This window comes from Eupeodes corollae, chromosome 3, assembly GCF_945859685.1.
Source record: "Eupeodes corollae chromosome 3, idEupCoro1.1, whole genome shotgun sequence".
In the NCBI taxonomy this organism is placed as follows: domain Eukaryota; kingdom Metazoa; phylum Arthropoda; class Insecta; order Diptera; family Syrphidae; genus Eupeodes; species Eupeodes corollae.
Window position 1 is genome coordinate 1,589,954 of NC_079149.1, and position 24,392 is coordinate 1,614,345.

A 24,392-nucleotide genomic window follows, 5' to 3' on the forward strand; every position below is an offset into this window, starting at 1 on the left:
AACAAAAAAAAGAAAGAGTATTACTGTCAACCATATGACACTTGCTTTGTGGTCCTTCCGTCACCCTCAGAAATAACAGATGTGTACATACTCTTATATAGTGTAAGACACACAGAGGACCTGTGCAAAACACATGTAGTGTGTTTAACCATTGTGCAATAATAATATGAGTCTATATGTATGTACCTATAGTAGGTATATCCTGTATAATGAAAATGATGTCCTGCTTTTCTATAAACGAGTATAGATTGTGCAAAAGGCGACACTGACAAAAAAATATCAAACAAAGGATCGAAATGCCCCATCAAAGTGCAGTGCACATCCCACAATGACGAACATTTTTATTTGCTGATGTCCTTTGCTTTTTATTATTTGACTGTCACTTCAAACAGGGTGGACTCTCTTGTCTCATCCTTCGATTCACTTCTAAAGGGAGAACAAATTCACTGCACAGCAGGATACCTTTGGATAGCTGAAATTAAGAAACAAAACAAAAAAAAACAAATAAAAGTGATTGGTCATCCTCAAATAATAACCAGGATACACTTATAATCCTTGCCCGAAATTGGGGTGGCAGAATTAGAGGAAGACCGCTACCCTTACTCTCGGTGCATAGGGGGATTTTTGATTTCGGCCTGTCAGTTGCAGTTAAATACATAAAAGTCCTTTTCTCGTTTGTACGGCAACGAGTAATGAAGAGGTGGAGAAAGTTTCCCTGAAAGTGACTGTGTTGTCCACATGAGTAAATTTCCTGGGGTTGAATTGATTTCTTTTTTTCTAATGTTGAATTATTGCATTTGTTCGGTTTTTATTTCATTCTATTCAACAGGAATTCTCTTTTTTTATGTTCAAGTATACATAATCCCTGACATAAATTGTATTTTTGAAATTTTTTTTGTAATATTTATAAATGTCGATATTAAAATTGAAGGGTTTCTAAAGGGGTACTTACGAGTGTAGCCATTCGTTTCTAATCAAGTGCATTCAATTGAACAAAAGTGCCAATACAAATTTATTCCGAAAACATTTTACCTCGCTTCCACCCTTTTAATTTAATTAGAAGCTTAATCGTAGAGACTCTGCCTATTAGACTTTTTGGAATTAAATTGAATGAAAAACTGCAACTAATTTAAAAATGGCATTTAACTTTTAGGTATTTTAGTTTTTTTTTTTTTTTCAAATGATGGAAGGTATTGCAATGAGAGTCTCGGGGAAAACTATTTGTTTAGATGGTTAATTATTGAAGTTTTTTTGTATTGGAAACAAATCAGGAAATTTTATGTTGTGAAAATTGTGTGTCTAACTTTTTCTGTTTTGCTTTTAAAAAAGTTTGAAAATAGTTTTTATTTTTCTCTGAGAAAAGTTAAAAAAGCAAACAAAAATAAATAATTATTTTCCTATTTCATTTGCTACTTTTTTGCTGTTTTTCTTTTCTTTTATTGTTTGTTTTTTTTTTTAAATGAGAACTGAATTAAGAAAACTTCCTTGACTAATTAGGATACATACAGTAATGCAAAAGCTTTCGAGCCACAAAATCTGATTAAATACAAACATCTTTAATTTTCTTAAGTTAAATATCCTCGCTAATCATTTAATCTTTGCTAATCCAGCCAATTTCATATTCCTTTAATTGGATGAACAAAAAAAACCATCACCAATTACCTTACAAATTCCAGCATTCCGAAAAAGAAAAATGTTTTGGGGAAAAACCGTCTTCGTATACACTCCACCGTGTTTTCTTCACACCATCTCCGACAGTACCGCCACGCCACACTACAATCACCTTTACCAAAACAATCACACGAAAGTACACTCTAATGAACCCGAAAGTATTTCTTCCCTTCCCCCTGAAAAAATCAAAAAAGCACAAGAAAATATAGAAATGCTCCACTTTCACCATCATCACATCACACCCTCCTCTCGTTGATACAAAAAGTATATGTACATAGTGTATGCAGGAAAGCAATGATAAATCCAGTTACGAACCGGATGATAGCTTAATCTCCGGAAATGTGGAACATGGTAAATCATAGAGAATTAACCTTGTTCGCTGCTGGAGCAGAATTAAACGTCAATATTGCCTCACCCTTCCTTCAAACTCGTACTCGTGTCTTGTCAGCACTTTACGCTCGACTACTTCTAAGGACTCATGTCTCGCTATAATGGAATGTATATTGCAGGGGGTTGTTTTTGTTTTTAACTTATACATGCTTCTAAGAATACTTACACCATACCTGTGCCTCAGTTCCCGCCAACTAAAAACCATCCAGCAAGAAGAGTACGTTGATGCTGCAGTGCAGGTGCTTGTTAAGAGGCAAACACTCAAATCGGGCGGAAGAGTTGTATTTTTACTGCTAACACCAAAGACCGAACCCGCCACTGCCATTGCCACTGCCACTGCCGCGCCACCATCGTCGTCATCGTTGCCACCGCGCCGGTAAACAATCACAGGATTTAATTAAACCCACAGGACTACCGAGTGAGTGTATTCGTGCGTGTTTCGAACTCCACTATATTAATGGCAGAGCAGCAAAGCTTCTACAACGGAAGTGGATCAATAATGGGGGTGTAATGGGGCGTTTGTATCTTAAAATAATGTTCTTGTGTATTTTTGAGGTTTTTGTGTAAAACTCTCTTCTTCTCTAGTGGTTGGTTTTTCGTATGCACTTAAAACTCCAACAAATGAAGGAGCAGTAACAGAAGTAGGTTAGGTGTGTTGTGTACCTATATAAATATACCTACTATCGTATAATGAAAGGGTTTGTACTTAAAGCCTTCAGGAATAATAAATAAACACGTAAAACAAGTCCTGATGGAACACCTTGAAAATACTAAGAGGAGAGATAAGAGTCAAGGACGAAAGCCATGTAAAGGTATGAGGATGAATTTAAAAATCCGTCGGGATATTTTATTCTTTAAAAGTTTTTATTTTATCTTTCGAAAATATGAAAAAATAAATGTAGGCATCCAAACCAAGATAAACTCGTATCATAATTCAAAGAAGCTTTAGAAAATAATAAAAAGAAAAAGAAACATTCATATGGACTATAACTTTTCAATCTCTTTTGTTTTTATGGTTTATGTTCGACATCAAATCGTTTGGATATTCCTTTCAAAAGTCTAGTGAAATTTAAAGCATACACCATAAATAAGTTGGTTTTTCTTACTGTATGAATTCGGCATAGAAAAAGATTTCAATATCACACTTAAAACGGTTATTTCTTTAAATGTGAACATAAAAATGTTCGTTAATCTGACGTTAATAGTCTTAAAAGGAACATCTCTCTATCAATTAATGTAAAATATAGCTTATATTTGTACTCTTCCGTTGAGATGAACGTTTTTCAAACATTGAGTAGAGTATATTTTAAATTGAAAGAAAGAATAAGAAATTTCATTTGTTCACTTGGGCGTATACCCACTTTTTTATTAATGTATAATGTTTTTTAAGCTGAATAAGAAGTTATGATAGTTATTGTCATGGTTTGACAGTTTCAAATGTCCAACGGCGCGGCGGCGTAGTTATGTTTAGTATAATTTGGAAATTCATCATAAATCTCTTAACGCAAGAACAACGCTTCCTAATTGTCGAAATTTCATTTGAAAAATAATCAATCTGTTCAGTGTTCACAAAGCACTTCGTCCATTCTACGGTGTTTACTGATAAAGCGGATGGGTAAATGAATTGCCAAATAATGGAGCACAGGCAATTCTCAAGCCATTAACAAATCATTATTACATCCTTTAGCATTGAATTTGTGTTGCTGGTTGAATGACGAGTCGTATAGCCTCTCTCAATGATTTTTTGTTTCCAAAAACTTATCACCTAAACATCGACGACATTTCCTTTTCAAAAAGATGACAAAGCTTGTCACAAAGTGGACTTAACTTTTCATTTATAACATTAAGAAAATAAGCAGTTAGCAAGTCTTTAAGCATTAGGAGTCCTAATTGACACAATTCTGAAAACTTCCCATCCCGTTCGGGATTTCTCTTGCTTAAAAGTTTGTGGGTTTTCATGTTTTGTTAAAGAAGTTTTCAGTTGAATTATTCTTACAAATTTGAAAATTATAAACAATATTTTGCATATGATGAAAGAGTTTGATTTCGCAATCTATTTTTGTTACTCAAAAACCAATTTTTACCAATTTTAGGAGCATTTGGGTCATATGCACAAAGACAAGCTCAAGCTCGTTACTCACTTTTCTGAGAACTTTCCTAGAGTAGTATGCATAAAAATACAGAGACCGAGATCCATCTCAAGCTGTGAGTTCGAACTCAAAGTGTTGAGATCGATCTCTCCACGAAAGCTCTATGTGTGAAAGTTCTAGTTTTGATATGCCAAAAGATGAGCAAACGCTCGAGTGCATGAGATCGATCAAACAAATTGGTGAGGATTGGTTTTCTCTTACTCAGTCGATAAACAACTATCAAAATGGCCGGGTTTCTGAATAATTTTGCTACAAATTCTGTTTATAAAAATAGAAGATTGGCGAAGGTTTTCGAAAATTGTATAGATTTAGTGAAACAGGTGTGCAATTATTGACCGCTAAGTTTTTGGGCCCAATCCTAGCAAACCTGGAAACACGCGGTAGTGCTTTGACTCATCAAGAAAAAATGAGGATTTTTCTGAGTTATGTAGGAGATCCTGGATTTCAAAGCCGTTTTGGTGAAGGCATTGGTGTCAATCAATCAACGATAAGTAGGATTGTACAGCAAGTCGCAACAAAAATTCCAACTGATTAGATCAAATTCAAACACAATTCTGAAGAAATAGAAGAATCGCAAAGGTTATGGAGCAGTAAGTATGAGTTTCCTTACGACATTGGCGCTCTGGATTGTACACATGTGCGTATAAGGAAACCACTCTATCACTACGAGGAGTACGTCAATCGCAAAGGATACTACTCAATAAATATACAGGCTACGTGCAACGCGGATGAAAAATTTACAAGCATCAAAACAAGCAAATCTGTTTCCCAGCCCTTAAGAATTATTTCCTTATTTTCAGTTTTTTTTTAAAATCTATTTTGATTTTTAAGCGGGACTTCATATTTGACTTTTTTTGAATTTTTGTTTTCACTTTTGTCCTCGCAATTAGTTAACTGCGACTTCTCCAGTAAAAATTTATTTAGTTTGAGTTGAGATGGTCAGAATTATTATTTATAATTACCTACACTTTTATTTTCGCTTTCAGAAGACATTTTTCCTTCTTGTCTCGACTGACCTCACAGAAACTACTGTTTTAACATACAAAGAGCTTTGAGATCGTTCTTATTTCACTGGGGCAGAACTGTAGAGAGTGAACTCGTTTTTTTGCATAAGAAACTGAGAGTCTGCTCGATCGATCTCACATGCAATTTCAATCTCGTCAGCTCTGACTCTGAGAACTTTCTCATCTTTTAGCATATGACCCAATACCTTATTTTTCACGAGATATCGGGAAACGAGCATGAATTTTTAAAAACGTGCGTACTAGTTTTTGTAGGTTTTATTTTTTTATGAAAAAACGGACTGTTGGATTTCTATAAAAATGTACTAAATTTAGAAATAATCTGTGATACAAAATAAGTTTAAAGGCAATATTTTTAATTTTTGAAAAGATATTTGAGTCGAAATCAATTTTTACCAACTTTTATTATTTTTTTGTAAAAAAAACTGTCAATTCATTTTTTCTCAAAATTTGTCCGAATGTTTAAAATAATATTTCTTAAATGATAAAATAAGATGGAAGCCATAATCTCAAATTTTTAAAAAATATTTGAGTCGAAAATCAATTTTTACCAACTTTAAGTAATGTGTTTTAGATCGAAAAAGTTATTCTTCGTTGCTTAAATTGTTTCGGAGATAAAACATTTGTTTCAGTTTTCTTAATTTATAAAAAAAACCGTTAATTGCATTTTTAAAAAAAAATTTTTTTGCATCGTGTTACAATATAGATTATAAAATTTAATTCAAGTCTCTAGCGTTATTGGTTCATTTTTAATTGCGACACATAGGAACCAATTTTGCATTCGTGCAAAATTTTGAAATTGAGATTTTAATCATGATATTCCGATGGTAGAGAAGTCGAAAAAAGTGGGTTCCGCGATTCCGACCGGTCGGTTTTGTCTGTCTGTCCATTTTTGAAGACAAACTTATTTTTCAGGTAAAATTTTGAATTAGTTTTTTTCAAAAATTATTTTGCTTGTATGCCAGAAAGAATGCATTATTTTGATTACATTCCTATCTTTTATCCAAATTAATGCATTTGGTACATATTTATATAGTTTTATAACTATAACTATTGTTAATACCAACGATAACCATGGAGCGCCACTGCATAGGATTAACGAATATGATACGTTTGATCAAAAATCTATTTTAAAGTGTCTATCAAGCAGTATTATCTTGGTACTTTTGTATAAAAATAAATTAAATTAGGTGGCGCAACAGTCCGTTGGGAACTAGGGCCTAGTAACTTACAACTCTCAACCATTCCTGTGTGCGAGTAATGTTGTCAGTTACATGTCATGTCATGTTACAGTTTATATGCCGAATCCGAACAGCTAATTTGAGAAAGTACTTTTTCATGACAAGATTTAGTCTTGGAGAATTTGTCAATCCCTCGCAAGAGGCAATACCCGCGAAAAGACTTAAGATGGCGTAGGAAGGGATCGAACCCAAGACCACTGGCATGACAGTCCAACGCACTAACCATCATGCCACGGGTACTGCGGTACCTTTGTTTTACACATATATTACTTGCCTTCGCCTATATAAAAGAATAAATACTTAGTTAAAGTTGAAGTAAAGGGCCTGAAATAGCAAACGTATTTTTCCATTAGAATCACTTTTTTAAGGTATGTATACGTACAACCTTTACAACTACTGTTTACGTGTCACTTCATAACTAAAATCCAAAACGCACGAGAGTCTGACTGTAAACTGAACGTAATAAATCCATGTTTGCAATGAAAACTTGTAGGAAAGAAGGAATTTGATTGGATTGTAGTAAGTACCTTCTACCCAATAGCATTCCTTCATCTATCTCCATAAAGCTGAGCACTCCAATGAACTATTCTTTGTTCGTTTTAGACACCTACCTTACTACAAAACCAATAGGCGATCGCTTTACAATTTAAACGTTCATGTTCTGCCTCTTTTTTATCTTCAGATAATTTATTTTCCATCCTGGTTCTTCTAATATGAAATTAAAATAAAGCTATCCTAAAGAAAAAAGCTTTGAACGAAATATTTAAATACACAAACAATTGTTTTCGTTAAGTATGCTTACAAGTATTTTTTATTTCTGGGATGAGTTGTCCTAGGATGAGTTGTGTCTTGGGATGAAACTAGCGTACCGACCAAAAATCGTGTGTATTCGATAAATTCATTCAAATACACAAACCATTTCCCTTAACATATTATTTTTCGAGTATTTCATATTTTTATTATATTAAAAAGTTAAGTTTTTTTCAACAAATTATAATTTAATATTTAAAAAACACAATTGGCATATTCCCTTTGTTTTGACTTCTTATTTGTTTAAACTAGTACCGTATGAGAGCTGAAAAAGGGCGACATGCTAACGAAATAATAATGGCTAAATATCTGTTCAATCACTTAACTACTGCATAACAAACATATTTTTAAGAAAAAATGGAAAATTTCTTTATTCTTTAAAACAAATTTTACAGGTATATTTTTAAATCGTTTATGTGTAGGTGCTTTTTTAAACAGACTCTTTGCATAAAGAAACAAATTCGTGCGATCCCCATTTTGGTATTTACTCTACCATCTTTTTATAGACGGATAATTTGAAAATTTGGTCAAAATCTCTTTTTTCTTCATCGAATATTCAAAATAATTTTGCATCGTTCCCAATTAAGCCCTATCGATTTTTCAGTACCTCTAGGTTATGTGGAAAAGTTTAATTCTAAATGAACAAAGGCATTTGGGGCTTTTGAACCAAAGAATCACCCAAAATTATTTTTCAAAAATTATAAAACCTACCAACTCGTTCCAATTTGCCTTGTTATAGATCCCGTCGCCGTATTATTACGTATTACGTATACAGAGCGACTGAAAACCTTTATTAATGATAGGTGAAAGTCTATACCATTTTGTGTTTCATATTAATTCATGCACTCCTACCACTGCTCGTTCAAATTACATTGAAAAGATATAATTCTACGCTAGAGCAACATATTAATTTCAATATACCGGAAGCCATTTTGCTATATAAAGGTAAATGTTACCTCTCACTTCATACTCGGTCCAAATACGACTGGTAAAGACTTACTATGTTCCATCAGATGATGGCCAGGCCATGGCCAACCACTACTCAAACCCTCCTCGCATATAGCTAGGGTAAATAAACATACCAGCCAGCATCACGAAGCTTTGTTTATAGTACGCTGTGGTCACGCATAATTGGCAATATCATACTAATTTGAACAACCCTTTGAGGCGTCCAAAAACAAATTCACAGTTGGACTGGAATTGGGTGGAATGCGTGGGTGGCAGGTGGGATAAGTGTGCTCCGGCAAAGTCTATTCGTGAATACTGTTGCTTTGAGCATCAATATTATGTTCAGTAAAACTGTAAGACCTGGGGGTTTCTTTGTATTGTGTCCTTGCAAAAGGATACGTATTGTAGTCGGACAAAAATCTTCCTTTCTTTTTGATAAGCTAAGAAAAAAGTTTGCCAAATGAAAAGTCACATTAATCTCCTATCGAGCTCAATTAGATGAGCTGAGACTTCAACCTAAGTTCTCAGTATCCCAAGGGAATGATCTAAAGGTTTGAAATTTGTATTGAATTTTCGAACAACATTGCACGACCTTAATTAGGATTTTAAAATGTTGTTTTAATTTTCATTTGCCAGTAGCGACGCAACGCTATAACCATCATGGCCATCAATTGATGAATTACGTTTGAAAGTTTTTATGCAACTTATTTACCTACCTACAACATTTACCTACGTTTATTGTATACTTCAAGGATTTTACGTTGAAATAATTCATCAGTTGCATTGTGGGGACCTGGATTGTATCCTGTATCTGTATATAGATTGAAAGAGTTATTCAAATCGTATTGGGAGAAGTATGGTAAAGCAGGCATAGGATTGGGGTTTTGGGGTATACCATCATCAACCTACGCAGGGGAGAGGGATTCGCGATATTGTGGTTTACTGCAACATTTTAGTAATTATCTGCTGTCGTGTCGTACAATATGAGCTGCTTTTCCGACGCAAAAGGATATTATTTCAGAGTCATTCAGTAGATTTAACGTAAGGGTAAGGGTATAGAGAAAAGTATCGACTGTTGGTTTGACTGACGTTGACACACAGCGTTGGTTGTAATGATGAAGGGCTGCGGCTTGTGCGGTGATTTAGGACTTAAATAATGAATTTCGAAGAGCTTTCTCTAGAGGAGCATTTATATTAAGTTCCATTCAACGAAATCAGTGGAATTGAATACACGCAGAGAGGGATTTTTTCGCTATAAAATTAAAAGGATGTGAGTTATAGAAAAGCTCATTAGAGGATGTGAATTTTGATTGTGGTTTAAGTTAACCATTAGAAACTTGATACGCTTAGACAAGTTGTAAAAAAAAAGTAGACCTTGGTTTTCCTTTGTCCCAAAGTAAATATACATATTGCAGTAACTATTGATTTAACTCAGCAGTTTTCAATGATTTTTTGAAAAATAAAATCAAGGTTATTTAAAAAACAGAGAACTTGTATTTTTGTTTCATTGTTAATGGTAGAATTAAACGCTAATAATTTTCTCTGATGGGCTTAGTGCGTTTATCTGAAGAAGTTTTTCACAAAAAGAGAAAAGAACCTTGCTGAATTGTTGCTCTTGTTTTTTTGAAGACATTCATAACGGATAATTCCTTGAAATTTTCACTTGAATCAATATTTAATTACATTTTTAATAAATTTGCATTGCACACAATTTAAAAAAAAATATAAGATTTTACCTAAAAAGGCAGTTTCAAAGAGAAACAGAATCTAGGGCATTGAAGATTTATTTGCCAACCCAAACCATCATGAAGGACACGGGTAACGTATACAACCACTGAAAGGACTATCATCCTACAACCAAAGTAAACTTAAAAGTGCTGAAATTAATACGAAACCACAGCTACCTGTAGACTCTACATAACATGGTATACTAGTAGCATACGTATATTTTTGAATGTAAGTATCTCATATTTGGAAATGGATTCAGAGTCCTGACTTCCTGATGGTTCTTCAAGCGACGAGAAGAGCAAAGTGAATTGCGTAAACAAATGAGTGCATTCAACACGTTCCATCCTCGTCACGTAATATGCGAATGTTCAATTTGTGCGCTCATTGAATATCAACTTGGAGCTTTTGGACATAGGTACACTCTTGTTACGTATACGTAGGTCATACGTATACGAACGTCCTATGTGCAATCAGAATTTCGAACGTTTGGAGGGATTGATGGATGGAATGCATATGCATTCAAAATCGCCTTCGTCGTCCATTTTATGATGGAAAATTTAACTCGAGCAGAATTTTACTTGAAAAATTCAGTTAGAAAAGTGTGTTGAATTAAATGGTGTGAAATTGAACGGAAAGGAGCAAAATTATCGGAAGGTTCTATGTATCGACACAAGGTACAATCTCAGGAACATTAGTCTGTTTTTATTTTAATATGAGAGATTTTGAGAGGAACAGAGTTCTAATGTTAAGGACTAATACATCATGCTCACTAATTAATCCACCAGCGTTTTGAAATATGTGATATATTCAAAAAATATCAAGCCATTTAAGTTCAAAATTAAAAGGTTTTTTTTATGCTTTTTCAAGTTCACTACTGTTTCCTTTTGAGTTAGTTCAACGACATAAAGCAAGGATCATTCAAGAAAGTAATCTTTTTTATATAATTTTCAGACACTTATGAATTTAATATTTAGCACACTTAACAAGTTTCAACGTGTTACGAGCGTTAGAAAATAAAATGCACGGCTAGATCGTATGAACTTTGCTCCTTTAAACAAAGAGTCTGTTTGAAAAAGTACCTATATAAGATTTAAAAATATACCTGTAAAACAAGTTTGTCTTCAAAGATAAAGAAATTGTCCATTTTTTCTTAAAAATATTTTTGTTATGCAATTGTTTAGTGATTGAATAGAAGTGTAGTCTGGAAGAATCATTATCATAAATTATTTTGTAAGCATGTCTCCCTTTTTCGGCTCTCATAAGGAACTAATTTTAACAAATAAGGTGTCAAAACAAAGATTATTTTCCGTTAACTATGCGAATTGTATTTTATTGAAAATTAATTTATAATTTGTTGAAAAAAGTTAACTTTATATTATAATAAAATATGAAATACTCGGAAAAAAGTATGTTAAGGGAAATGGTTTGTGTATTTGAATGAATTTATCGAATACACACGATTTTTGGTCGGTAAGCTAGTTTCATCCCAAGACACAACTCATCCCAGGACAACTCATCCCAAAAATGAAAAATACTTGTAAGCATACTTAACGAAAACAATTGTTTGTGTATTCAACTAGTTCGTTCAAAGCTTTTTTCCTTTGGATAGCTTTGTTTGAATTTCATATTAGAAGAACCAGGATGGAAAATAAATTATGTGAACACAAGAAAGAGGCAGAACATGAATATTTAAATTGTAATGCGATCGCCTATTGGTTGTGTAGTTCGGTAGGTGTCTAAAACGAATAAGGAATAGTTCATTGGAGTGCTCAGCTTTATGCAGATGGATAGATAACGACATGTTTATGATGATAATGAAGTAATGTTATTATTAGGTAGAAGGTACTTGCTACAATCCAATCACATTTCTTCTTTGCTACAATTTTTTAGTGCAAACATGAAGTTATTAAGTTCAGTTTATTTTTTCGATAAAGTTTTAACAAAAAAAACAAGCATACGAACAGGTACAAAAAATTTCAATTCATGTGTTGTTACAGTCAGGCCCTTGTACGTGTTGGATTTTAGTTATGAAGTGACACGTCTGTAGTAGTTGTAGAGGTTGTACGTAATACCTATAAAGGGTATAATGTGTAGACGTTAGTGCGATGGACTTTCATGCGAGAGGTCATGGGTTCGATCTCTGCCTATGCCACCTAAAGTCTTTTCACGGATACTGCCTCTTGCGAGGAATTGACAAATTCTCCAAGAGTAATTCTTGTCATGAAAAGTACTTTTACAAATTTGCCGTTGGGATTGGGCTTAAAACAGTAGGTCCCTTTCATCCCTGACAACAGTACTCGCACACAGGAATGGTTGAGAGTTGTCAGTCACTAGGCCCTAGGTCTCAAACGGACTGTTGCGCGACCCAATTTACTTATTTAATATAAGAGCTCGTTCAAAAAAAAATTAAAATAGGTTCATAAGTTGCTAAGAAAATTAAAAAAACAAAAAATTGTATGGGGACCACTGGTAGTTTTGATCTTTAAAAAAGATTTTAAAAAACGCCTAACGCGAATCTGCTTAAAACCTTAACTTCCAAGTTTGAACTTAATAGACCCAATGATTTAGGCTGTAGGAGCGTAGACAAACAGACAGAACAGACTGGACGGAATCGCGGTACCCACATTTTTCGACTTCTCTACCATCGTAATATTATATAATATATTATTCTTAAGGCCTTAAACACCAAAATAGGAGGGAACAATAAAGTTTGGTAAAGCATGGCACATTCATGATAGGCGATTTAAGAAAGGAATCTCTGTATTTAATACAAAATCGAGCTCAAGCTTAAACTACTATTAATTTCTATGAGTTCGAGTTTTACGGTAGAATTATTTGAATTTTAATTTTCTATAGAAAAATCGATAAAATATCGATAAAACAACAATTAAATGCAAGGAAACTATTAAGTGAAAAGGAATGCTTGAACATGAATGCTTAATGACTTTCTGAAAACGTAAATTCTTAGTCTAGTTTTTACACCACTTTAATTCCACAAACCTTTTTTAGGAAAATTGTAACAGTTCTTTTTTATCGTAACGTAACCTTACAATTGTTAGAAATAAGTTTATGAAAATTGTTAACTGGGGCGTATGCGTAGCGTATCAATTCTAATTATTGTTCAAAAAAAAGTCCTTTATTTTTGCTTCCGCAAGTATTTTACAAGACCCCACCTGGAATGAAACAGTAAAAGTTAGAAAACGCTTCAATGCGCTTTAATTTCGGTACTTTTATGTCAAGTTTTTGAAAAAAAGGTGTCGAAGATTTTCTCCTCAACAGTTAAATAAGTCTCATAATATAATCTCGACATAATCAATGATAGTTACTTGAAACTGCATAATACCTACATTATAAGATCCGTAATTATAAGGTATTGGTTTGGTTGAATATAGGCTCTGATATACTGTCACTAGTTCCGATAGCATAATAGATGGTTAACAAGACCACTGATTCAATTTTACCTAAAGAAAATACCAAAAAAAGAAAATTCCGCTCTAAGATCCCAATAAATATTATTCTTATCTTATTGATCCTATAAACCTATTTCTCTAATGTAGGCCCATTCCCAGAATGATGTGAGTCCATTTTGGTCTACCTGCAACTAAGAAATGTAAGGATAACCTACACCGCCGACGCGACGACGATGCCCTTATAAAAAGGATATGATAATTGATAGTATTCCCGCTATATAAAACGTTTCGGCTCTTATTTTGGCAATACTTGGCGGATGTGGCTGGCGCCAAGAATTTATTTCAATTTTGAAACCCAAAATGAAACTACCTAATCATAGGTTTCAAAGTACAAAAAAGGTGACTAACAAATACATCTACTCGAAAAATAAAACTCATAAAAACCAAAGAACTTTTCTCTTAAAGATTCAAAATAGCTTCGTCTGTGAAAGGCATTTTCTTATACTTTTCTATGTATACCGAAACCTTTATATAGGTCTTTTCTTGTTTAATCCTTAGGTATACTTTTGAATGCTCTTGTTTTAATGATTTACGATTTTTTAATGTTTCCAAAGGTGAGAGAATGCCATGTAATTATAAATCCTTTTTTGAAAGAAGTTTCTACTTTCAAATTTGGTGGAAGCTACAACTTCAACAACAGAAAAAGGAAACAACGTTTATGGCTTTCCGCGTGTCGAGTTATGGGTGGCCCTAATTATTTACCATGACGTGAAAGTGAAATATCATCGTAAACTTAGTGAAAGTGTAAGTTTGAGGGTCGAAATAAGAGATCTTTATAGTCACAGTGGGTTTAGTCTTACTAATAGAAATATGGTAGGTATGTAAATATTAATGTTTAGGCTTACCTTTATTACTTTTATTATATTTTACCTAAGATAAAGTACCCCTACTTTTTTAGTGTCAAATGTTTTATTCATTTTTTACTTTTTATCAAGCACGTAATTAATTTAGTGTATAGTTTCTTCTTTAAAAAATACATACATGCAATTAAAGCTTACTTCAAATATCCATCTTTTATGATTTATGTTTTTGTCCTATTTTAGTGGATAGTCAAAGGACATACAAACTCATGGTTCATAAAAGCAGAACTTCGGTAGAAGAACTTTTTTTCAGAATCTGAATCTATAATATTCATTTCGAACTATAAATAGAAACTATTCTTTTTGTGGTTTTTGCGTATTGATATCTTTTGTATACCCTTTGAGACCGCACACGTCTGTCGTCTAAGGCTTGCAATCTACCAAAAGTCTGTATCCATATAACATCCATAAAACTAACCAACTTTCAAAGGATTATTTCTTCCATATACATACATACATATAGGCGAGAACTGAGGACTGCGGACTTAGAAGAAGGGGTACTTAAGAATTTAGTTTCCAGGTAGGTATAGAATTTTGTGAAATATTGAATAAGAAGGACAAGCACGCAGATTGAATTTCTCCATACTCGAATATGACAGAAGAACCAAAGAACTACATATTTGACTTTTCTGCGTGTCGTCACCGTGTGTGGCCAGGCCATGGAAAGATGAGAAAGGAACATTTATAGCGCCACAGAAGCATATCAGGCATATTATGTTTGAATGCAGTTATAAGTTCATGCAAGGCTTTTATCATAATGAGAAAAGTTTTATGTCATGTGGTGACCTATCATATGAACAGAACATTATAATGGAAACTTATAGGAATAGCAGCAGCTCAAAAGTATGTGAGAGTATATATATCAACCAAACACCTATGTTCGGTTTGGAGTGAACTCAGAAGTCTTAGAGTTAGAGAAGAAATGGATATTTACGACTTTCTGTCAGTGGAAAGACTTTAAGCTAAGTTTATATGATTTAAACGAAAAATTTGACATACATATTCAGGAGAGGATTTAGTAACTTGGTGTGGTTAACCTTAAAGTTTAAGAACATAATTTTATCGTTCTCATTTTTTAACTTTTTAAATTCAACAAGAAATGGGTTTCGATGTAGGATTAATTAAATTAGAAAAACGTGTATACATATCGAATAATTGAGGAAACGTAGCAAAACTTGTTTTAACCAAAGACCTAAGGGCAGATATTAAGAAACTGTATGTAATTTTTATGTAAGAAATGTAGGGAAAAGTCTTTCAATTACCTAAAATTGTTTAGACCATCTAACAACGAAACTCACAGAGAAAATTACCTTGAACAGAATAAAATTTATAAAGATTTGTCAAGAGAAAAATGCAATTATATTTAATTAAAGCGGCCGAGAAACTTCTAGACTGTAAGGACTCAAAGTCATTCTGGTACAAAGTACGGATTTTGGCAGGTCGCAGCAAGTCATTGTCTTTAAGTATTAGTGTTAATGACTTGACCACATACTTTGAAGATTTAAATATTACTGCCAGATCTTGACCAGAATGCCATCAGCTTCGCCCTGCAAAATGTTTCAATCGATGAGCTAGACTCTCCTTTTACCATAGTTGAGATATTGGCATCTCTAAGCAGAAAAGCAGCGGGTTTTTATGGCATTCCAATCGAAATCTATAAGTATTCAATTCCTGAATTTCTCGAACGTGTGTTGTAAGGTTATTAAACAAAGTGTTTACAGAAGAGACATTTCCAAGCTACTTTCGTTTGGCTACAATACTTCCTATATTTAAAAAACGTTATCCGAGTTCACCAGAAAATTAGGCATTTCAGTTCTAAGCTCACTAAGAAAACTGTTTGCACAAATGTTGTACGTTATAGGCTTGTGAATTGGATTGAAAGAAATAATTTGATAAGTCGATATCAGGCTGGTTTTCCGGCGGGCCTTTCAACGATTGATCAAATTTTTGCTCATACGAGCGTTGCTAGGCGTTTTATCGACAAAAAGAAAGAACTTGTACACTTTTTTCGTCGATTTTAAAGCTGCTTTTGATACTATCAACAGAAGATCACTTTTATATAAGCTAGCAATTATTGGTCTTTCAACCAAATTTATTCGAATTTATGAACAACTTTTATTAAACACGTGTGCAATGGTTTGTAATGGTAATTATCGACTCGTATGTCAAAATCCTTTAATACCGAAACAGGTGTTCCACAAGGCTGTATATTGATTCTGCTGATGTTCGTTCTTTTTGTCAATGATATTGAAAATTAATTACCGGGAGGCGTCAACTATATCGATTTGTCTTTGAAGATGTTGCTCTATGCTGATGACCTGGTGGTGTTCTCTGATAAAAAAATAAACTTAAACAATATTGCGATTCGTGAGATCTCAAAATCACCATTTCTATAACTAAAATTATGATTTTTAAACCTCAAAACCGTTCACGTAATAATGTACGAATTTGGACATTAGATGGTACCACTATTTACTATCACTCATAATTTGATCATCAAAAATTATATTAAAGAGAAACTGGTACTAGCCAAATCAGCTATAAACTCGATGTGGTCCAATTTTTTTTTAAGAAGCTTCGTGGACCCTACATTGAAATGTAAGGTTTTTGAGGCTACCGTTTACAGTTGCTTTTGTTATGGGAATCAAGTGTTTCTTGAGCATATGGAAGTTATTCAAAGATACTGTTTCAAAAGAATCTTCTGACTGCCGCGTAGCACGCCTGATTACGCCATATATGTTGAGTCCGGGCTTCCGCAAAGATATGTTAGAAACTTAAAGGCTAACGCAGACTATCTTATTAAAGTTATGCTTATATCACTCCATTGTGGATACTCTCCTTTTAGAAATTGGCATGCTCTTGCCACAGCACATAATTTAGCAAGTTTAATATTCAAAATATGGACAGAAACTCTTGAGCTTAACTATAGGCCACATAGAACTGACTTAAATGCAATTTGTTCGCTTGGCAACTCAAACAAAAACGAAGATGTTTACCATTTTTTTAGCAACGTTTAACATTTTACAAGAAATTCGTAGACTTCATTTTGATAAAAGCTTCTTTTCATCGGAAGAATGTTTATGTGTTTTGAACGGGGAATATGGTTGGAAATTTCTGGCAAGATGTGTCTCCCATGCAAATAATTACAGAAATTCTTATTTGAGTCTGTTTTGAAGTATCTACTTAAATAAAAAAAGAAAAAAGTTGATTTTAGTAAAGAACATTCCAAACCAGGATTTGCTTACCTCAAAATAGAGTGACAGTAATTTTGGGGCCACATTTAATTTATTTGAAGTGAAATAAGCGATAAATTTTGTGTTTCTTGCTTTGTTAAAATAACTCAACTCCTAGAAACCTGCTTTTGGTAAACAGGGGCTTAGTTTTATCATCAATATACCACTTAAAAAAATATATGGCTTCATTTTAACAAACCTAGACATTTTGGATAAGCTGATGCGCTGTCAATCGATTTTTTTAACGTCGTACTTGAAAAAATAATGCCGAGCTCACACATCAACACTAGAGCCACAATTTTTTAAAAGTCTGTCCAATTACTAGCATATGCTGATGACATTGACATAATCAGAAGAAGTCAGGGTGATGTCAAAGAAGCTCTTGTGAGTATTGAAGCTGAGTCGGCAAAAATAGTTTAATCGGGTAATAAGGGCAAACAAAAGAACATGTTTTCGTCAAGAAAGGACTTACAACACCAACGCGATGTCTCTGTCAAAATATTACAATCGACAGACGTAACTTTAAGGTAGTTAAGGGCTACCTAGGCTCCATTATGAACGCAGAAAACAACACCAGCGCTGAGATCAAACTAAGAATAACTCTTGCTAACCACTGCTTCTTTGGGCTACGAAAACGATGGAAGCACTTTTGTCTGTTTCGAAAGAAAAGTCCTTCGTGTGATCTACGGTCCCGTATGCATAGAAGGGGAGTAGAGGAGATGATAGAACTACGAACTGTACGGGCTGTACAGCGACATAGACTTAGCCAGAAGAGTAAACGTGAATTCATTCTCATCGTTATAATTGTCTCAGATGTAATTTAAGTTTAAAAAGTTCAAACATTTCTTGGACACTCTTTCTTTGAAGGGAAATACAGTAACAGTTACTAAACGCAACATTTACAATTTTCACAGAAAATCAGCCAGCTTCTATTTGTTTCTCGATTTGGTATCAGAGAGGATGCAGAGAGTTTTCATAAATACAAAAACTCCATAAGTTGTAGAAAACCAATCCCAAATATCTATCATTGCCTACGAAACAATATAATTTCGTTTCACATAAATCTTAAATTCTCGACCTGTTTTACTCTAATTGTTTCCAGCCCGCCTTCAAAACCCAAATTAAAAAAGAAAAATACAAATTCCTTTCATTGAAAAATAATTGATCTTTCGGAAAATTGCATTTTCCAACATCGATCCCGCAGAACCGCTCCGCCGTCATTCAATTCGATTCGCTTAACAACAAAAGATTTAATTTTACAATTTAATGGCATCAAAGAAAATCGTAAAATATACCCTCGAACTCGATATATCCTGCGCGCACTCTGTATAAATTATGACCACATCCTTCTTTGTTGTATATAAAATTGGGTTGTTCGAATTGTATCATTCTTCTACCCCTGAGATATTATCAGGACAAATTCCCAGGCAAAGGACATGATATTCCTTTAAAGTTTTATTAATGCAATGTTTTTCCCATCAATATATTGTATCTATGAAGAGGATTTAACGATGTCCGCATAGTTGCTAAATTCTGAAAGGATACGAGTATCTATAAAACAAACACATTTTTTGTGGGATAAAAAATGTTAAAGTATCAAATAAAAAATAATTTTTCACATGGTCACTGCAATTTTTCATTATTTTCAAGAATTAATTGTCATCGTTTTGGGAAAGAAAAAATAAAACACCTTTGGGTATAGCAACATGATGTCCTTTTGTCACACCTTTTTTGCAAAGATTACAATTGGAATGTGTTCCATCAATTTTGATCCTGGATAATAGTGCACTGACACAAAACATCTGCACATCTCATTTCAAAGGAACAAAGTGGATAAGTCACTTTTTTGAGGTCCATATAGGTATGAGATACATGTATCTCACCATAATGTATTTAGGTAAGCCAGGTGCAATTTTTGTTCTTCAAATTATTTTGTATCAACTAGAAGGATAATAGAAATCTATTTCATTGGTTTTGGTTCTTTTTTTTTTCTTTACATTTTGCTCTGTTTCGGGTTGATTCTTATCGCAAATATTTAAAATACAATGCGGGTTAAGAAAAAGAATTGTAAGTCTAACCAAGGAACGCATAAAAAACCTTTTTGATATCTACCGTGATTCATTTCAAAAAGAAGAAAGAAACATTCTTTTAAGATCCTTTTTCAGATAGAACTAAGTGTTCAAAGAAGAATCTTTGAGAAATCGGCAAATTAACAGATGCATTAGGATCGGTCAATATTTACTTAATCTTTTTAAGATACAATGTAAATAAAATTTGAAAAAAGATCCTTAAACATCGTAAAAGCATTTGGCACATTTTTAATTCCAAATTTCCATCATTCGCATCCTTTTAAATCGCTACCGTATTAAGGGTTATATATTTTCAATTATCACCAAGATTTTATACTACACTCAAATTGCTTACTCCCTAATGGTCTGTTTATTCAGTCTTAATTGATTAAGTATAATCAATGTATCCATGATTGTGGCTTAAAATATCTACCATCAAGTGGATGGACTCTGCAACTTCTTTGGAAAACTACATCCTTTTTCAATAAATTACAAAACTAGTGCAGCTGTGCATCATGGACTTAACGTCCTTCAAAAAGTAGCAGACAAACACAAACACATCGAGTATTAGAAAAGGATCACAAAATAAGGACATAACATTTTATCCCACAGCATATCTCTCTGTCTGTATGCATAAATTCTCAAATAATATATAATAGACACTTTCGGAACCACTTTATTGCCACCCTACCCACTTCATATAACTACACTGTATAAGTGTATACTCGTACATCAGGACTCAGAACTCAGAAAATGTATCCCCTTCCTCTTTGAAATATATAGACAAAATAAACTGATTGCTTTAATAGAGATTACACATAGCCACTCGATTGATTCTCTCCCGAATATCCTGTGGCTTTGGTTTTGTTAAATTCTTCTCTGTACTCCTTGATACTTCTTCATCTCTAAATGTTTCGCTTGGACGAGCTTAGTTGATTAATTTTATCTGAGCGGAAATAAAATAACAAAAACAGCACAAATGGATTATATTGTTGTTGTGTAATACTCGAATATATGTATGTATGTTATAAAAGCAAAAATGGCAATGTCGAGTGGAAGTTGAAAAACTGAAGGATCATGCTTATTTGGAGTAATTTTTCAAACTGATGATTCACTCCAGTTAATGGAAAGTAAAAGTAAAGCAGTTAAGGGTTATTGAAGACGAGAAGAGAGAACATAGTCACGTGTGTCATGATGTCGTATCGGTTGATGTTTTGTGGGTTTAAAAAATAACAAGTTGACAAGAGGGCTTGAAAAGTGATTTGTAGAACATTTCTTAAATAGGTCAAGGAAGAATGTGTGCTATCTTTTATTTTTTTTAATATATCAGATTGAATTTTTTAAAGAAGAAAACTTGTTCCTATATCGTGAAGTAACATTTTATCAACTGTTGATTTAAGAATTAAAAAAAAAGGTTTGGAAGCGACCCACACTGATAGCTTCACATTAGTGCATTTAATATATTAATTTTCTTGCAATAAGTTCGATTTTCATTTAAGGAACTTCGAATAACTCTTACTTAGGCGATTCAGACCTGTTAAGTTCTTTATGAAACTTTTAAGGGACATTGGGGCCTCTACTACGCCTACGTGCCATCGTGTGAGGTGTCCGGAGAAGTGTTTTAGCTCCCGTGTGCCATGTGTTTCTCGGTCATCCAGCTCTTCTTCCTTCTTGTGTGAGTCGTTACCTTTTCGTAGCGTATGTCCAATTCATTGCCACTTATGCGTATAATAGAGTCTATAGGTTCCTGACCTATCCTTCTATGAAGGACCTCATTGAATATTCGGTTTTGCCAGAAAATTCTAAGGATGTTACGAAGACGTCTATTCACTAAGGTTTGCAGCTTTCTTGTAATAGCTGAAGTAATCTTCTAGGTACATAAAGAAGCACAAAATCAACATTTGTGCGAAACAGTTGTAGATTTGTTCTTAAGGTGATAGAGTTACTCCTCCAAATTTTCGACAGCATACCGAACGCCGCTTTTGCTTTAATGATGCGGCAGATGACGTCTTGTTCGGTTCCGTCTTCAATGGAGACGATACTTCCAAGCTATTAAAAGCTCTATACTTATTTAATTGAGAGGATGGCCGGGTTACAAGGCTGATAATTTTTGTTTTTGCCAGAATTAATTTTCAGCTCCATGACTTCTGCTTCTCTTTCCACACTTGTTGTCATTTGTTGACCACGTTCCTACGAGAGAGTAAGCAAACATCTTCCGTATAATCCAAGTGCTTTAAATAGGCTGTCAAAGTCCATTGGATCACTACCTTATCCATCTCTTATCACCAACAAAAACAATATTGGCGATAGAATACAGCCTTGTCTGACTCCGCTACGGATTTGGAAATCCTCTGACAACCTACCATCGTGCAGAATGTGACACTTGGATCCATCATATGTTGCTTCCATAATTGCAACTAATTTTCTGGAATGCCTCTCCTCCGCAAAGCTAACCCGATGTACTCCCTATTGACGCTATCAAAGGCCTTCTCAAAGTCGATGAACAGCAGGTGTAGTGAGGCTCGATATTCAACGTACTGCTCAGTAATGATCCACAGTGTGTTAATATGATCAATAAAGGAGGATCCCAAACCAATGCTCCGGCCCGGAAGGTCTTCGAATCCACACATACAGGACAGCGCAGTAGAGGAAGACCGCCGATCAGGTGGCGCACACAAGTGGAAAGTGACCCAACCAAGCTAGATGGAGAAGTTTGTTGGATGAGGCCCTAATTAACAGAAGGACTGTAGCGCCACCTTAATCAAAGGGAAGATCCCGCGCGGAGTCCTGTTTGTTCGGCATCAAGTGTGGCCTCAAGTTGTTCTCTGAAGCGTTCCAGTATGATTTTTGCTACTATTTGCAACGGCGGGTAGAACGCAAATTCCTCTCCAGTTTTCGCACTTTGTCGGACCTTCTTTTTTTGGAAGCAGAGTCACTCGATTGGTGTTAATTGGTTATCATTAACCGGGACTGGATTAATTTTAAGCCTTATATGAGTGTATTTTAAGTAATACCGATTGCAATGAGAAAGTACTAATTTTTAATAGCTTAAGGTTAAAACCGTCCTCTAAACCCTTTTTACAAAACTAAAGAGAAATTGTTTATTTGAGATTCTTCTTGGCTTTTTTCTAATAAACTAACAAAAAGCTGAGCATTTTCCAAGTAAAAGTGGATATTGAAATAGGAGTTACACTTTCCATTCATTTATTAATTAGTTTAGAATATATTTTGGAACACAATACGTTGGCATTTTAAATGAATTGATTTTTGAAAGTGGATGTCTTAAAAACAAGCACTTAAATCATTGCAGAAGGATTTACTACTCCTCCACATTCCGGATTCCTTACAAAGAAAAAGACGTTTCGAATTTTATTATTTCATAACTGAAATATGAAAAAAGCTTCTGCTAAATCCCAAAATCATTGTTCGAATTGCTGGATTATTGATGTAGGTATTGAACATCATACATTAGGTGCGCCTTATAATATAGAAAAAAGGCTTTACAGGGATAATCCTCAGGAGTGTGTATTGCTTTTCAAATGGAAATGAGGCAAGCGAAGGACTAGACCAGAGGATTTAAATCACAATCATCGTCATCGTCCTTATTATGATTTACCTATAAATCTATAAATAAATCCACTCACACTCACCGGGTTCAGGTAGAGCATTGAGAAACTAAAAGGAAACCGTAATCCTTGACAGGATACCTCATATACCTTACCTACTACCTAGTCTATGTTTATGTAAGTTGAGCTGTTTCGTGCTTCAGTCTTGGTCTCGTATTGAAAACTCAACATAGATCAATTGTCATTTGAATCAGATAAATATACTACGTACCTAAATATACATACTCAGTCGTATACAAAGAGAAAAGGGACATGGTTTTGATTTTTGTTTGGTTGGTTTACCTGATTGAATTTCTATTTGTAAGTATATTTTACTTTACGATGATAAAGTAACAAGGGAAGTTACATTTTCATTGTACCGTTCCGTTGCATTTACTTAGCTAAGTGAATGCGGTATTGGTATCGTTATTTTGGGTACAATCACTTCTTATTGTTATTATTTTATCTACACAAAGAAAAGGCTATCTTTTCTTATGGATTTGTTTGCAATCCCGGAAATAAGAAACAATTATCGAAAATTGAAAGAAAAATAAATCAGCTTTATTTTTAATAGAAAGACGAAGAAAATATTTTTGAATTTCTTTTGAAATAAATCAGTTTGTCGAAAGAACTGTCTTCGAATGCAGATGGCTTTTGAAAGCAATCATCCATAAGAAGATCTTAAAAAAAATAAAGTCTTAATTTTATTTGACAAACAAGCGATGCATATTTAAGTAACGAAGAGTACAGATATCGACATCGCTGTTTTCAAATCAAAGAAAAATAAACTGTACTGAATTGTGCTTAATATAATTTAGCAAATTTTGAAATGTATTGATATTTTCTATAGAAAAACTAATTGTATTGTAGTTTTGATGTAAACATTACATTACTTGTATGCGATAATTAAGAAACATATTTTTAAGTTTCAAGTTTAATGCTTATCAAATTAAACCCTAGTGAGTCAACTTTCCAAATTTGATGAGTGTTTCTTGAATAATTAGGACTAGAAATAACAAGATTATAAAGAATTTAACTATTAAAAGTTAAGCGATAGGAAAATAATTGTACTATTTAAACGGGTTTATATTTCGAAAAAAAATGATACCAATATTTTTGCTCCACTTTTAACGTCTATTGTATAGCCTAAAGCTTCTAAATTTTGTCTTGAAAACCCTTCTAGAAAATTGAATTC